Source organism: Tyto alba, unplaced genomic scaffold (assembly GCF_018691265.1).
Source record: "Tyto alba isolate M040663 unplaced genomic scaffold, T.alba_DEE_v4.0 Super-Scaffold_19, whole genome shotgun sequence".
Taxonomy (NCBI): Eukaryota; Metazoa; Chordata; class Aves; order Strigiformes; family Tytonidae; genus Tyto; species Tyto alba.
Window position 1 is genome coordinate 11,673,435 of NW_024881281.1, and position 15,749 is coordinate 11,689,183.

The 15,749-nt window shown below is 41.7% G+C and overlaps 1 protein-coding gene across 7 annotated transcripts in view; it reads left to right on the top strand.

The window, feature by feature from the left end:
- CUX1 (cut like homeobox 1) overlaps positions 1-15,749 on the top strand; it is a 284,376-nt gene that overhangs the window by 219,411 nt on the left and 49,216 nt on the right. The gene's annotated exons all lie outside the window — the stretch shown is intronic.

Genomic DNA, 15,749 nt, shown 5'->3' on the forward strand with positions numbered 1-15,749 from the left:
GTCTTCTGAGACATTTCCCAGGAAAATCAAGGCAGAAAAGGTTGCATACTTGTAATTTTAAAACAGAAATTAATCAGAACAATTTTGAAATGAGAAGAGGTCTGGAGCCTTTTCCATGTAATATAATTGGCTTGGAACTTGTTGAATGCATGAAGGGAAAGAAGTGAAATTAAACTAATACATTCAGTGGCTCCTGAGTGCTTTGCCAAGAAGGTCTTCAGTGTACAGAGTGTCAACATGCATAGTAACGTCTCAAACTTTTATTGGCTGTGAGTATTTTCATTACCGTTTGGCACTATTCTATCAAACTAGCAAGACTTTCTGGATTTCTCACCCAGTTAGTTACACTTCTAGATCATAAGGTTTTGATTAACACCTCATTCATGAAAATCTGTACTTCTGTCCGGTAATTTTCCATTGTCACACGTGGACAGATGGACCCATCAGTCTTTTATATGTGGGAATGAATGGATAAGCATTAGAGAGAGAGATAGCAAAGAGAAGCCAGGTTTGTTTTTCTTCTTTGAAAGCTAGATTTATGAATTTTGAAAAAACACAGTCTATACCAAAATTACAACCAGATATATATCTGTATTTTCTGCCTGTGACCTTTCATCAAGGCTCTGATGATTTTGTGCAAGTTTCAGTGAAGGTGTTTTACACAAAAATGGTGTCTGTACCCTAGGTGGTCAAAAATAGTATCACTGTGCCTTTTCTACCATTTTTTCTGTGTATTTCTTTCCACCTAAATGCTCTAATGCCCTTGAGTAAATCTGTCTTTTTAATGATTTATGTGTCAAAAGCATGGACCAAATCACATGGAAAAAAAAAGTTGAATCAGTGTCACCCAACTGCATCAGCATTTTTTTCATGATGAATTTGGCCCTTATTTAGTTGCATTACTGATGATCAGAGCTGGGTTGGGTTTGGACAGTAGCCATGTGCCAGAAGAAGGTTTATGTGCTTGAGTATTTTTCTAAATACTTGTATTGTATATAGCTCTTACTAGTTTGTTTTATTTTGGGGTCTTATGTCTTTACTGAGCATCTCTATGACGTTAAGACAAAGTTTCTTTTTTGATGCTGTTGATTTCATAGCGGCTCCCAGGAAAGCTGAATTTTTATTCACTTTTGTATTTATCCTCTATGAAGGACATATACTCTCTATATACTACATTAAAGACTTGCAAATACTCAGTGGGAAAAAGACGTGCCTTTTTGGTATGTGTTTCTGTAAGGGTCGTCTTATGACCTAATGTGGAAATCTTCATTTGCCGATACAGCTGCGGGTGATCTCAGGGGATTTTGAATTTCCCTTTTGTTTGTCTTCCTTTCTGGGTATCATCCATCATTCCTAACCTCATGCTGCTTAGCAATAGTAACACTCATGGGAGTTGAAGAAAGGATTATAGCAGCATAAAATGGGGAGCTAATTAGAGCTTCTTTCAAAATCAGAATCTAGCTTGAGATAATTACATATATCTGGTGATTTAAAAACTCGAGATCTACTGTATTTAGATCAACTAAAATATGCATAAAAGCTTTCCTTTCAAAATAAAACATTTGTAACAACAGGGAGATTACTTCTTACCATCCCTTGGGAAAGAAAACCTGAAAAAAAAAAAATCAGAATGCGATCTATGCTTTACTGTAGTTATGATATTAACAGACATGTTGTGGAATGATGTCGAACCCAGGTATCCTTTCTATTTTTACTTATGTCATACATATTCCTGTAACACTCAGTACAGAAACTGCCAAACAGGCAGGTAGTTAACTGTGTACCTCCCACACCTAGTAACAGAAGGGTGCTGTCACACGGACTAGTCCTGAGAGAAACACGGTGGGGACAGAGTGTGTTTCAGGCTTGCAGCCTCTGTTCGGGATTACCATCCTGATGCGCTTACGGGAAGAGCTCACTAGCCGCGTGGAGAAGCTCTTACCCCCCCATTTCTCCATGGTTCATGGTCATTTCTTGCATTGTACTGTTTTGTTTTGGCCGGGCAGAGCTGTCCGAGATGGTGCTGCAGAGAAAAATTGGGATTAGCATGTGGAGAGCTGAATCCTTAGTACCCTGAGATCACACAAGTGATCACTCCAGTGATGCTGACAGATCTTCCCTATTTGAGCTATTTTTTGTTGTTGAATCAAAAAGGAGAGAATATTTTGCAGTCATTTGCTGGCATTCCAGGTTAATAAAGTTGTATGACATGAAACATTTGTTGTTAATGTAGTCTATGAAATGGAAGAGAAGGGAGGTCACAGAGCTTTTAATAGCCGAGTAGTTGGTCTGCAGGAATTTCTTGCATAGATGGTTTATGCTTGATGACCAATTTTTGAGTCTTTGCGTTCGGTTGAGAAGGCTGTCTCCTTTTGTGTTAGGTGCAAATGCATTTTTAGAGTTCAGAGCTGAACAACTAAGTCAGCCAAAGTTCCCTCCATGCTAACCCTGAAGCACACTGGTGCGTATTGGTGAAGTTTCCACATTCTTTGTGTGTGGCTTGAGATTGCGGCTCAGAAGCAGTTGGCTGTGGCTGTCTTGATTTCAAACCATAGGATATCAGTTGGCTCCTCATAAGGGCAGCTGTTGTAGTCTGTCTGTAATGTGTGTGATCATATTCTGTGCCATTTCCCTGACATTTGGACCATGAAAGCCTTCCTGGCAGCCTTTCTGGTATCAATAAAGCTGCGAGAATCACTGTCGAGGCACCTTACTGGGACCAGGGAATGCAGCGTGAAGTCAGTGTTTCAAGTTCATTCTTAATATTACATTGGCTATCATTGCTGGCCATCATCTGGTCATTTGTGCCTCTTGCCTAGGTTTGTCCTCTCCAGGCTGTCTTGTGTGGCCATAGTCCTTTGTCCGTCAACGATGCTTTGCAAATGATATTTGTAGAGAAATTCCTGTTCTAGTTGTATTCTTTTTTCTGTCTATTGAACCACCCCGTGATTAAACTTGCAGAAGATGACTCCATCCTCATTGTGGTCATCGCCTTACTGTTATAAAAGTGCTAAAGTAAAATATATAATCATAGGGTGAACACTATTTTCTAGGTGGATATTCCTTGCGGCTGAATTACAATGACAAAGCACCAACACGCTTTTCATATTAATACAGCAAAGAGGAGACTCGTGCTGGATTCTGAAGACAAATTTAATTCACTCTGAAGTGTGGTTATAAGTTCGTAGCATTCGTTTTGGAGAAGTTACCCAGTCAAGTCACAGCTATGTTTTATTTCTGTGGTTAATTTGGGAGTGTGGGTCCTTTATGCTCATTCCCCTTTAGTGTGCGGGAAGAAATCTCCAAGCAAGGAGCTCGTGTGCAGCTCTGCATTAGCATTTAGCCAGGCACACTAATGCCTCATTCTCAGAGTCTTCATTTTTTAAAATTAGAATCCATGAATGACTATTTTTCAAGCTCTATGAAAAAAGAAACTTTCCTGACCGTTATTGCTGCTATACTTCTCAGGTAGTTCATAGGAGCACTACTTAGCATAATGGTAAAAAATTGATGTGGTTTGTGAATATGTGCTTCCACTGTAACTTCAGCATCAACTGAGCATGTAACTTCTTTGCACTCTCTTCAGGCCTTGTCTAAAAGAAACCATGGCTGTGGAGTATTAGAGCTCTGTAGATTCCACTGTTCATCGTTTCATTGCCTGCTGCTTCATTTCATTAATTACCAGCAATTTCTTTTCCCTTCGCTCAGCCTCCTTTGGGGAGGGGGCCCATGTTACCTCCCCTCCCTGCTTCCAGGCGCGAGGGGTCTTCTCCTGCCAGCTGTTAACCACAGAGGAGCTAGGTGGAAAATGATGAGCTGATCCGTTAGAAAGCCAAATATAAAAATAACTGGAGCAGCACAGAAACACAAGCGAGGCCGTCGCAGTCGTGCTGCGGCGCGGGAAGGCCGGGCGGCTCCAGGGGGGTCAGGAGCCGGGGTGATGGCCGGGATCTGGCCCCTGTGGGCTGGCAGCTGCAGAAGAGGTCGGAAAGGCTCTTCTCCGAAGGGAGCAGATATTTTTCTGTTGGTAATAGGAGGCTCTGGCAGCTGGCAGAAGCTCACGTTGGTCTTCTGGTTGCTTGTGGGAAAAGGAGGGGGCTGCAAATCCAGCCTCCGTGGCCACGTGGCTGCCACCGGTGGGATGGAGATAGCCCCCGCGCCCCCGGCCGTCCCCAGGCAACGGCCCAACCGCTGCTCAGCAAATTACAAAGTGCTCCTCCGCTGGATGAAAATTACCTTGCTTTCAATTCAAAGAATAGATAATGGGCTATTTTCCTCCCCAAATACTGGAAAAAAAGGTTTGCTAGCACCGAACGTGCGGGTTGTTATTCCCATCTTAGAATGGGAATGGAGCTACGAGGCAGTAGTCTTCTCCACCAGGTAGCTCTGAAGCAGGGAAGTAAATAGCCTGTTAGACTCTAACAACAAAATCCTGTTCAGATTATAGAGTTATATATTATTTGATAGCAAATCATTCCCAAGAAGAAAAACCAGAAAATTACCAGAAAATTAATATCTTCTGAGTTACCTTCTAGCCTCTCCTTTGCATTAGGGTGTGAGAAAAACGGATGAATTTGTCTCACCTAATTTGATGGGTATTGGAGGTTTTTAAATTTGCCAGCAGCCATCCAGAGAAACAGCAAATGAAAGAACCCAGTGATTATTCTAAATCTGATGAGAAATACAACTTGCATTGAAAACAAAGTAAAGTAGATTTGAGATCAAATTTAAATAAAAGTTCAAACAGAAAAATAGCCAATTAAAAAGCCTAATGAGAAAATTTAATCACAAGAAGAAGTGTAAAATAGACCTTATAGTACATGTCCCATATTTATACTTGTCAAAGATATTGCTGATAGCAACTTAAAAGGTTCTTATTTCTTTAGCTGTGTCTATAATGCCTTATAGTGGGGTTGAAGAGAGCGATTATTCCCCAGAATAATTCAAGGCACTGTTTGATACCATTTATTGGCAAAACCTGAGCTGGCAGAATACCCCCACCTCGCTGTCCGTGCTCAGGGTCTCTCTGACGAGACTGTCCCAGGACAGTGAGCTGCTTTGGGGCGTAACGTTGTCCTCGCGAGGTGTTCTCACCAGCCCTGTGGCCCGGCCCCGCCACAGAGCCCACCAGAACATCCTGCCCTGGCATGAGGCGGGAGATGGGCCCTCTGGTGTCACCTCCCGAGACATCCCCCCTTTCCCTTTCCCTTTCCCTTTCCCTTTCCCTTTCCCTTTCCCTTTCCCTTTCCCTTCCCTTCCCCTTCCCCTTCCCCTTCCCCTTCCCCTTCCCCTTCCCCTTCCCCTTTCCCTTTTCCCTTCCCCTTTCCCTTTCCTTTCCACTTGCCAAAGGGAGGTTGGGACGAGAGCTGCCCGCTCCAGCTCCTCTCTGCCTGGTTTGCACACACGAAGGAGGTGTGAAATTAGCTGCAGTGTAATTACAGTTGTGTTTTAGGTTTGTTTCTCTCTTTTACCGCTCTGGAACTTGGGGCCTAAAAATAGTGCAAGTTTGAACTGGCAGATGTTTCATTTGTCCTTTACGAGAGGACCAAAATTAGCCTCTCATTTGGCACCTAAATAAAGCAACTTAACTGCCTTTATGCGAACTTTGCAATTACTGTCTATTGAAGTTGCAACATTTTGTTGTGTTTGATGGGGAAGGGTATTATGTAAGCAATACCAGCACCTAAAAAGCCACCAGACCTTGAAAGAGAGGACAAACAAGAATGAGCCCAACTGTTTTGGTTTGGGGTTTTTTTTTCACTTTTTCTGATCTGAGGCAGGTGTGGGGTTTTTTTCCTAATGAAGGTTTCATTTAAAAAAAAAAATAAATAGCAAAAGTAACTTGGAAATGCTCAGAGAGCTGTCTATTGTAAAGGTAAAAAAAAAAAAAATCTAATAAAAGGACAGCAGTGGTTTCTCTAATTTTCAGAGAAAAATCTGCACAGAATGCCTGAAGCTGGGTTAGCAGTGGGACTCCCCAGGGGCAACAGAAAGATGTTATAATCAATTACCACATCATAACACTGATGTATGATAATTACTGAGTGTTCCTCCTGAGATAGTGCAGCATTTGGCTGGGATGCGGCTCTTTCATGGTCCACTGCCTGATTAATATGCAAATAATAGGCTGATTGCATGATGAATGCAGAAAATGAGTTCGCTGATAACGTGAGCACCGAAGCGGGAAGATGATAAATTACTTTTACTGACTGTCCTACATTAAGTACCCTTTCTCAACAATTTTATCACAAATTAAGTAAAGCAGTATGGAGAGATTATGAGGATGTGTAAAATAATGTACCTTAATAGCTTTTATAATATTGTTGCGTACAATGTAAATGTCATTTTGTTTCAGTACTTTAGCCAGTACTCCTCCCAAAGAGGAGTGCATTTAGTGTAGCAATGTTCAGCGTTGCTCTTCTTCATCTGCTTCCTTCTAAGATGAAGAACAACCCACTGTGCTGCGGATGTTAGACAGGACCTTACTGGGGGAGGCAGGCAGGCAGGAGCCTCGGATCCGTCCCCTACGTATCTTGCCCACAGCACATGAACATCCACACTGTTTAGTGGGAGAGATACGTTTAAATGCAGTGCACAGTGCACATAGGCATTTTGCTTCATACTCTTGTCTAGAGCAGACGAGAGGTTAAAATCTCAAAGGAAGACACAAAAATACCTTCATACTCAGGCTTATGACAGGAGGACAACAAACAGTCATAAACATGGTAACACATTAAAGTTAGTCTCTAATCACAAGGTCAGCAAGTCAGCAAAACCACCATAAACTGCAGCAGAACCTTTAAAAGCTCTAACTCTGTTTTCCAAAAGGTATTGTGCACATGTTTATTTTGGTTATACTAAAAATATAACTGTGGGGTTGTGGCATCTTGATTGATTGCTTTCAGACATACTTGTTTTAATATTCAGAAAATCTTTAATAAAGCTTCTGCACACAAGCTGGTTTAATAATAAGGTTATTGAAAATATTTTCCAGCAGTTATTTCTAAATACTGACTTCTGACTAAGTTACGGAAACAGAAAAATCTGAATATTAAAGATTAGCAGACTAGAACAATGTAGTTTAAAGAAGACATGGTTTTGCAATTAATCACCTAATTTAAAATCTGAATTCTTTTTAGAAAGGGGGTTTTAATTGTTTAAAGGTGATAATGGAAAACCAAAAACTTCATCATTCAGCACTCTTGAATGCAAACACCTTACTTTTGGCTCAAGAAGCTATACATGAGCCAGTAGGCATTAGAGGAGATTCTCCCTACGTACTTGCCATGCCGTTTCCCATGGATGTCCACTTGCAGCCAGTGAGACCAGGAGAGGATTTGGGGCTGTTGGCCTGACCTGAGCATCGCTCTGATGTTTCTGATTGTGTGTCTACATCCACTTAAAAAATTCTTAAGTTCCTGGGGGTTCTTTCCCTTCATTTGTTGTAAAATAGCATGTAAAATCATGGCTATATAGAGACCTCGTGCTTCCCTGTAGGCCATTTCAAAAATATCCCTTAAAAACGTATTTTTATCAGGCAGTACAGTTGTGTCAGGGGTCAGTGTGTCTATTCTAAAGTCCAACAGATCTCAGTGCAGCTTTTCATTTCAATTGATAACTCCAGCTGTATCTTTCTGCACAAGATTCTGGATGTCCTGGCTGCTCAGCCTGCCCCTCCTAGCGACCTGTACTCCCTACCCAAGCCCACCCATCCACGCCGCAGCGGGCAGCCAGGTGCCAGAGTCCTCTTAACTCCGTAGAAGTTTGATGGTTTGAGTTGAGGCAGCCTTAGAGTTGTCCAGTTCTCTGCGACGTTGCTTGGCCGTTCCTCCAGTACAAGCACCTGGATTTGCCTCCGCGCACCCAGGCACTGCTTGGTGCGTGTATTGTGGAGGACGGGACGTTTCAGCTGTTGAGGCATGTTGCATCAGTGGGGCACAACACACCTTTCAGAGAGCAATAAGGCCCTCGCTGGCACAGGGTGTGGGCTCGAGGGGTGTGTGTAAAGGGCTGCAAGGGTTCAGCAGCCAGGACACTCAGTGGCCCGAGAAGGAGGGGTGAGACCCAAGTGATGGCACCGGCATATTCCACGTGGCAAAGGCTTTTTGAGAGGCGGGCACAGGGAGGAAAATCTGACCCAGTCAAAGCTTGTGAGCTGAGCAGGACAGTCCCCTGCCCTGGTTCCTCGTTGCATGCTACCCAGCCTGAGCAGGCATGGATCACACCGCAGCTAGACGTGCCTCTGCTCAGTTATAAAGTTGGTTGGACACCCTGGGCACAGGGTGTTCCTCCGTTGTCATTATGCAAGCGACATTCAACTCACAAGGCTGCACTAGGACTTTCCTCATTATGCTAATGCTGGGACTGGCATAAAAGATCATCCTTTTGCTAATGGGCTTGCAAAGCAAATGAGATCAGGAAAAAGATCCAGATTCCTGTTCTTAATCCCTTCCACCCATACTGTGTTGCAGGTGTGTGGCAGCAGGTGGTTATTTTTCAAATCTGGTTGACAGATTTGATTCCCCAAGAACTTGGGACAGCACAGTTGTGGTTCAGTGTCAGGCAAACGTGGAGGTAAAGGATGGAGCCAGGACAGGAATCCCTTAAACTGATATTTATGCTGGTTCTGGGCTATGAGAAGTTGCAGTCTTAATGTAGGCTTGGGCACAATAGTGGGATCTCCAAGACTGTCGGAGGCATTTGTGGTTGTGCATTCACTGAAAGGAGAATTGGTTGCCTAACTTTTCTAAGTACTTTTACATGTCCAGCTGTAAATCTCTTCATGAGTCTGTCGCCATCTCCCATCTTACTTGCTGTTTGCTGAACTTCATCTGATTTCTCCAGCTCCTTCTGGTTTCTAGAATGGCTGAAAACATCCTTTTTTAATACAAGTGCAAAGCTAATTACTGCAAATGCAAAGTAAAATTGCAGCAAGACATTGTAATCCTTTAACAATACTCAGAAGCATGTTTTTTCAAGTACTTCTAACACTCACCTTCATCATTCAGATAGCTTTATGTGCTCCTGTCATTTAACATATATGCAGAATGGGGACCTTTATTTTTAGTATTTCCTCAGTAATTTCAGAGTTAACCAAAACTGGCTTCCTCCCCTTTCGATGCAGACATGCATACATCTGCACGCTTTCCTAAAGGGGTTTTCTTTTGATCTGTCCCAACATCCACATAAAATTTCCCTCTGAGCCAAGACCCAAAATAACGTTTTCTCCAAATTATAACATTTGCAAAACAAACAAACAATATCTCCACAGTCATAGTGGAAATCTGTAATCGTAACTGTAGCAAGTGCTTGCAACTATAACTGCATGTACCTACATACTTTACGTCATTATATATGCACACTGTAGGGAGGTTTGTATACTCCCTGCGTATAACTGTGGGAGTTTATAACTGTAGGGAGGATCATATTTTCATAAGCCACATTAATTTGCAAATTGTGAATAGGCAAGGTTCACTCACTTAAAGTAAATCCACCAAAACCACTACCTGTGAGAAAGCATTCAGCTTTCATGGGTATTTTCTTTTAATTAGTCAGAAGAGGGATGTATTGCAGTGCTGTTCCACAAATGCTGATCAGGTTTATTACATAGTTCAAACACGCACTCCACAATTGTTGGCGAGGAGAGTTGTTATGATGCTTTAGCAGATCCTGCAAAGGTAGCCGTTGCTAAGGGTAAAATTAGATAGGAAGTCAGTGGAAAAAAATCTCTCCCTGAAATTTTCAGGCCCTGGGAAAGAGAACACAGTTGTCCTGAGGATGTTGCTATTGATCAGCTGTGTGTTCAGGTCCTGATTCTCAGGGTGACATGCCCTGGGTTTTGGTCTACAAATTGGATAGAATGGGCAGCCTCATCATCAGGGGAAAATAGAAACTAATCCAGTCCCAGTGTGAGACACTTTGATCTCAGGCAACCTGCCAGGTCTGTTGTTGTCCATTAACTCGTCTGCACAAGGAGGTAAATTCAGGCCCTGAAGTAGCAAATGCTCTTTCAAGAGGTTGCCGAGCAGTCTCCTGTCCACATTTGTGTGCTTTCATCTTCTCTACTAACTTGCCATAAAGGGAATGAGCATAGCACAGGATGCTTCGTTGCCTCCCCGCTCCGCTGTGCGCAGGACGTGGCAGTTCTCACTGTGCCTCAGTCAGGAGCTCTGGATTTGACTGCTTTGGCAGAGACCTGAAGCCTGAGCTTTGGACATGACGAAAAGTGGTGCATCAAACCAAGCGCCAGTTAAATCATGTTTGGGTTCTTGTCGGAATGTCACAGAGTACCCTGTCATTTTGTTTTAGCAACTTGTCCTTCCAAATGCGCAGTTCGCCTTATGGCATGCCAGCAGTAAAAATGTCACTTACAATAATTACTTTTTGGTGAAAATGCTTGCTGACTTCCTACCTTCAAGCTGTTTTTTACACAGTGGGGAGATAATAAGAAATGACTTTATCCTGACTGCTCAAATGAACACTAAATGGAATTTAGGTTATTATTACTGCAGATAGAGGACTGTGTATTGAAATTTAAATAGTGGATCAGATAAACTACAGAGATTTGTCTCTGAAAATTATAGTGGATCTGCTTTTTCAGTCCACTTCGTTCTGAAAGTTAAGGCAGCTGTTGTCTGCCTGCTGTCTTTAGAAAATAATATTTTTCATAATCCTTTTAGAGGCCCCTGAATACCTTCTATGTTTTGCATGGTCTTCTTCAACTTCTGCGTGTTCTGTAACTCGTTCCCCATGAGTCCTGTTGCAGCTTATTAGCTAAGCTTGTGTTAGCAACAAATGTTGGGCAGTTTATTCTCCCAGCAGTTCCTGAGCTGCAAAAGTACAGAGTGCTCTTTACAGACAGGCGAGTATGGTGGGAGGAGACGGTGGGAGTGTTGAGCTTGTGTTTTATGCTTGCGAATTCAGATGCTCTTGTTCAAATCTTTACTCTGAACTTTTGATTTACAAGTGGATGCAAAGTCAGCGTGCTGCCATGGCTGTGGGAGCTGAGGCAGGGGCTGAGCAAAAGCAGCAAACCTGCAGCCACAAGAAATTGCACTGGAGGAATCTGCCCGTGCTGGCAGCCAGCAGCGTGATGCCTCTGGGACCGGTGAAACCGTATCCGTGTCTCAACACTGCTCTGTCATCCAGATACCTCTGTTGGGGGGATACATCCGGGACTGCTGTCAGGTTGTGTAGGCATCTGTGATCTTCTGGGGAGGTTGTAGCGGCCGTCACCTGCAAGTCTTTGCATCTGGGGTGTCCTGAGCTTCGGAAGGCGGATCCAGCTGAGGCGTGCTGTGGATCGGAGCTGTACCGCTGCTTTTGTATGGAGAGCCACGTTAGGTTACTTCCTGTGGTCAGAAAAGTTCCTCTGTGTCACAAAAATGATCCTTCCTGACCAGTGCCCAGCAGTTCTGCAGAATATAATTAAAAGTCTCTGACTGCTGAGTGATGCTCAGGAGTGCTGCAGGAGGGGAGCCCAGCGCAACCCGCGGATCGTTACACCCTGTAGGGATTTTGTCACATTACGATGGCAGAACATGATCAGACCTCGTAGATGAATGTGTCAGGCTGGTACTGTGTTGGGGGAAGTGTTTCCAGGTAATTTGCAGGCCACTGGTGGGATAATGATAGTCCAAAATGTTCTACAGCCAGTGTTCAAGCAATTCAGGACCCAGGATCCAGTACCGGGGACCTGACCCCAGCATGGGGGTGGGAAATCTTGTAGTTGGAGAAGAGTAAGAAAATCTAATATTAAGTTCAGAAAAACCACCATAATCAATGAACTGAGTCTGCAACTCAGTTTTCAGACTTTCTCACATTTTCCAAAACACTGTCATGATAGAAGCTATGGGGAAGGTGTAAAGGATGGGACCAAAGCATCACTGTCTTCATCCATTGTGCTAAGGAGTGCAAGACGACAAAAGATTTTCTGTGTTCATATAATTAAGGCAAGGTCAATTTGCTGTGGTTCTCAACCAGTTTTGTAAAATGCTCAGACAAACCCTGGTCCTATATGCTAAATTGTTTGCAAAGTTTGTTCAGTTTCTTAACTGCTAACTACTAAGAGGTGGGGAGGAATGTGATGATGGTTTGGGGTTTTCTTGCAGTAAGATGGTCATTCAAGCAGCAATTTTATATTGGGAAAATAGTATTTTAAAAGAAAACAGAAGGTATTTATATAATGTTGACTTTGTTTCCATTCGTTTACGTATCTTCGTGTGAGATTATACATCCCTCTCTAGTATTGTAGTAGGAAAAATCAAAACTGAAGAATTTCCGGACTTAAGAATAAGGGCCATGTGTTCTGCCAGGGGTGATGAGTTCCCAAGTACGGCGCTCTGGCATTCACGAACTGCATCAGATATATTTGTCTTTATGAAGACACATTTCCCTTCAAAGACTTGAATGCTTACCTTCACTGTATACTCATAGCTCGCTCTTAGCTGTTTTCATCAACTGTGAAATAGCCGGTGTTAGTGTTTGAGTTGTCTTCATGTTTTAGCTATGAACAGAGGCCAATTGCTCTTGCCAAATATTTCAAATTGCTGGCCCATTTATGCAGACATCACTTCCTAGTACTTGATTTACATTTGATTATTATTTTCTATGCTGCATATTTGAATGCGCTTTGAAAAATTGTTTGGAAGTGCCCAACTTCCCTATACCCCAGACACATATTTTGAATTAATAATGTAAAAAGTGCATGGTAGAGCGTTTGTCCTTTCATGGTTCAGTTATACTTGCAACTTTAGGAGATTTGGATCACTTAATGCATTTCTTGTGTATTTGAATCTTTAATGATGTTTCTCAACAGCAACCTGTAATTGTGCTAAAGGTAGACCAGTTTCCCACTCATTAAAATTGTCGTGTTGAGCTGTGTCTTCATCACGTGCCCGGGAGGTAATGGACACCATTTTTCCACCAAGTTAGTTTGGGAAGACTCTGTTTCTCCCATCCTCTACAAAGCGCAGGGCATGGCTGATGTTTTTGGCTACTTGAGACAAAAAAGTCCCAAGTTCTGCAGTGACCTCGTCACTAGTGATGCTCTCAATCTCTCCGGCCCTTTATTTCTAGCACCTTCTTTTTTAAGCTTTTGGGCTTTTGCTTTGGCTTTTAAACTGGATAGAGGCTGTTGGAAAGCAAAATGCAACACCCCTTCGGTTTAGCAAAGTTTATCTGGAATTTATTAACATAACTTCATCAAGAAATGGTGGCTGTGGGGTTTGCAGGTTGTACAGCCTACCATAATGGAGTTTTACACTCACATTGACAAAATGATCTCTTCCTGACTAAATAAAAATGTGTAAGCATTCAGTGAACACCACTTATTCACTCATAAGAAACTGCATTACTCTTAAGTTAGTGCTACTCTTCAGTGAAGTCTGGGGTTAAAAAAGAAGAACACGTTTTAAAGAAATAAGCTTTCAATGTATTATTTTCATTGGAAATGTTCAATTACTACTTTTGAAATCTTAATAGGTATTTTTCAGATGTCCTGAATTTGTTTCTTTGTCCTGTGAGGAACTTGAGAGAAATGAATACAGACAGATTATTTCATAAAACATGTGAAATGGCTGTGGATTGACAGTTAAATCTGTAATAGTGAATACATTCAATTTTCCCCTTTGTTCTGTCAGCAGTCACTTGTACTCTAAACGTCTATTTAATTTTTAAAGTAGATTAATGGGGAATGTTTGCATTATTTGATTATTGAATTGAATTTTCCAAATAATGGATCTTTTCCTCAAATATTTATGTGATATCAAACATGTTTTTCCATAAGGGAAAAATCCTAAGTATGAATGGGGAACATACTTTGAGTTATTTGTACTGTACGCTCATAATGCTTCATCTGAAATCACTATACACTTGCCTTTCGTTGGAGGAAAAAAAAGCAGTTTGTCATCTGTACTGCCTTCCAAAATTAGATTCAGGTAATCCTACCTTTTTGAGTAAATAAGCAGCAGATTGGTCTTAAAAATGAAATTGAAGTAAGCTCTTGATATGTGATATAAAAAATAAATAAGCTAATACGTGAGCAACATAGAGCATTTCAGTGATAGATGATAATATAGATTGTTGTTTACATAATTAGGCTGGGCAGGGAAAGGAGAGGGAGAAAGAAGCATTAGTAAGTGCTTTTGTTTAGTCCTGTGTGCTTGGGGTTTTTTTATTTTGGATTTTTTCTGCGCTCCGTGTGTGCATGTGGTTTGCAGTGCATGGATGAGGAATTGTATAGGAAATTTGCAGCTGCTCTAGTTATTCAGTAAGATTTGTATAAGCTGGCACAAGGGACAAAATTAGAGGGAACTTGAATGAGTGCCGTGCAGTTTATTAGCTAGGCAGCCATAATTTTGACCTTGCTGTGGGTTAAAGGACACAGACCTGAGAAGAAATCTGTTTATCATGTAGGGAATTCATGCCATCCCTGACAGTGTACAGTGAACAAGATGGATGATCTGCCAAATTGGTCCCTCGCATGGGTGAATCAGGGCAAATTTACAGTACAATTCCTTTGCTGCTCCTGATACAAAAATAACATTTGCTGGGTTTTATATTCAGTTGTATGATGACCTAGGGTGAACAGAGAAAAGAAATAAGATTTGTAGGATCCCTATTACCTTAAAGATTTATATGTGCCTTACTTTCCTTTTATGTGTGCCTCTTTTGCATCTCTCATAAAGCACTAAAGAAAAAGTCCAATAGATTGGTTTGAGAGAGCAACTTTATGTAAGTGTGTCAGGGAACCTCTCTTAAATGCAGCATCACAAAAGCTTCTATTACCTTGAACAACACAATTATACTGTGCACCCTGCTTCATTTCAGCCCTACTTTTAATTATGTAGTGTTTTCCTTTAGTGTTCGGGATATGTTTCCATGACACACAAGCTGCATGTTGTATAATGATTTGACAGTATTCTGGGTAACAAACAAACTTGAGAATTAGTGAAATTTGCTATTAGCCATCAGTGCGATGGTGATGCTGCAGAGCGAACCACTCTCACAGTGGTGTTACAGTGCTCAGAAAAACGCAATTCTGTTAGAGGGACTAAGTTTTTGATGTAGGCTGGCCTCATCCTTGTAAACTGAGAGCATCGTAAGCTTCCTCCAGAGATCTCGAGACAAATCCACTGGTGTATGAATCTGAGATACATGCAATTAACTGTGTCAAGTAATGAGATGTGAGACAGCAAGGAGGAGGAAGCAGCCCCACAAAAATGGGAAAGAACTGAAAGGAGGAATCACATGTGCTCTTTATCTTTTGAGGGGAATTGTTCTTCTAAACCACATGGTCTGCGTGTTGCTGCTTTTAAAAATGTTTAGACTGTACACTTAGATGTCTGGATTTTCTGCATAAGCTCAGTTGGTATGTTCTGTTAGAGATTAGGGGAAAACAACATTTTGTACAGAACCTATTGTTGTTGGCAAATTAACAGATTCAGAAAGCTTTCTTTTAAACAAAGTGTCACAACAGATTTGGGTGTCTCCTGATCCACTAGCTGTCTTTATGTTGGATTCTCAAACATGTTAATTAATACAACATAATTACAAACTGTATTTTAATCTTGTTATTTCTGGGCAAAAAGAAGTGCAAAAATGTGACGTGAGTGATAAGAAACAAAATGAAATCAATAACACTCTCAAGATATAAAGTTGTATCAGTTGCAGAAAAACCCTTACTGACATGACAAAACAGTGGCTGAGTGAGTTTCTTACAAGTCACAGAAGGAGGCTTAAACTAGTCT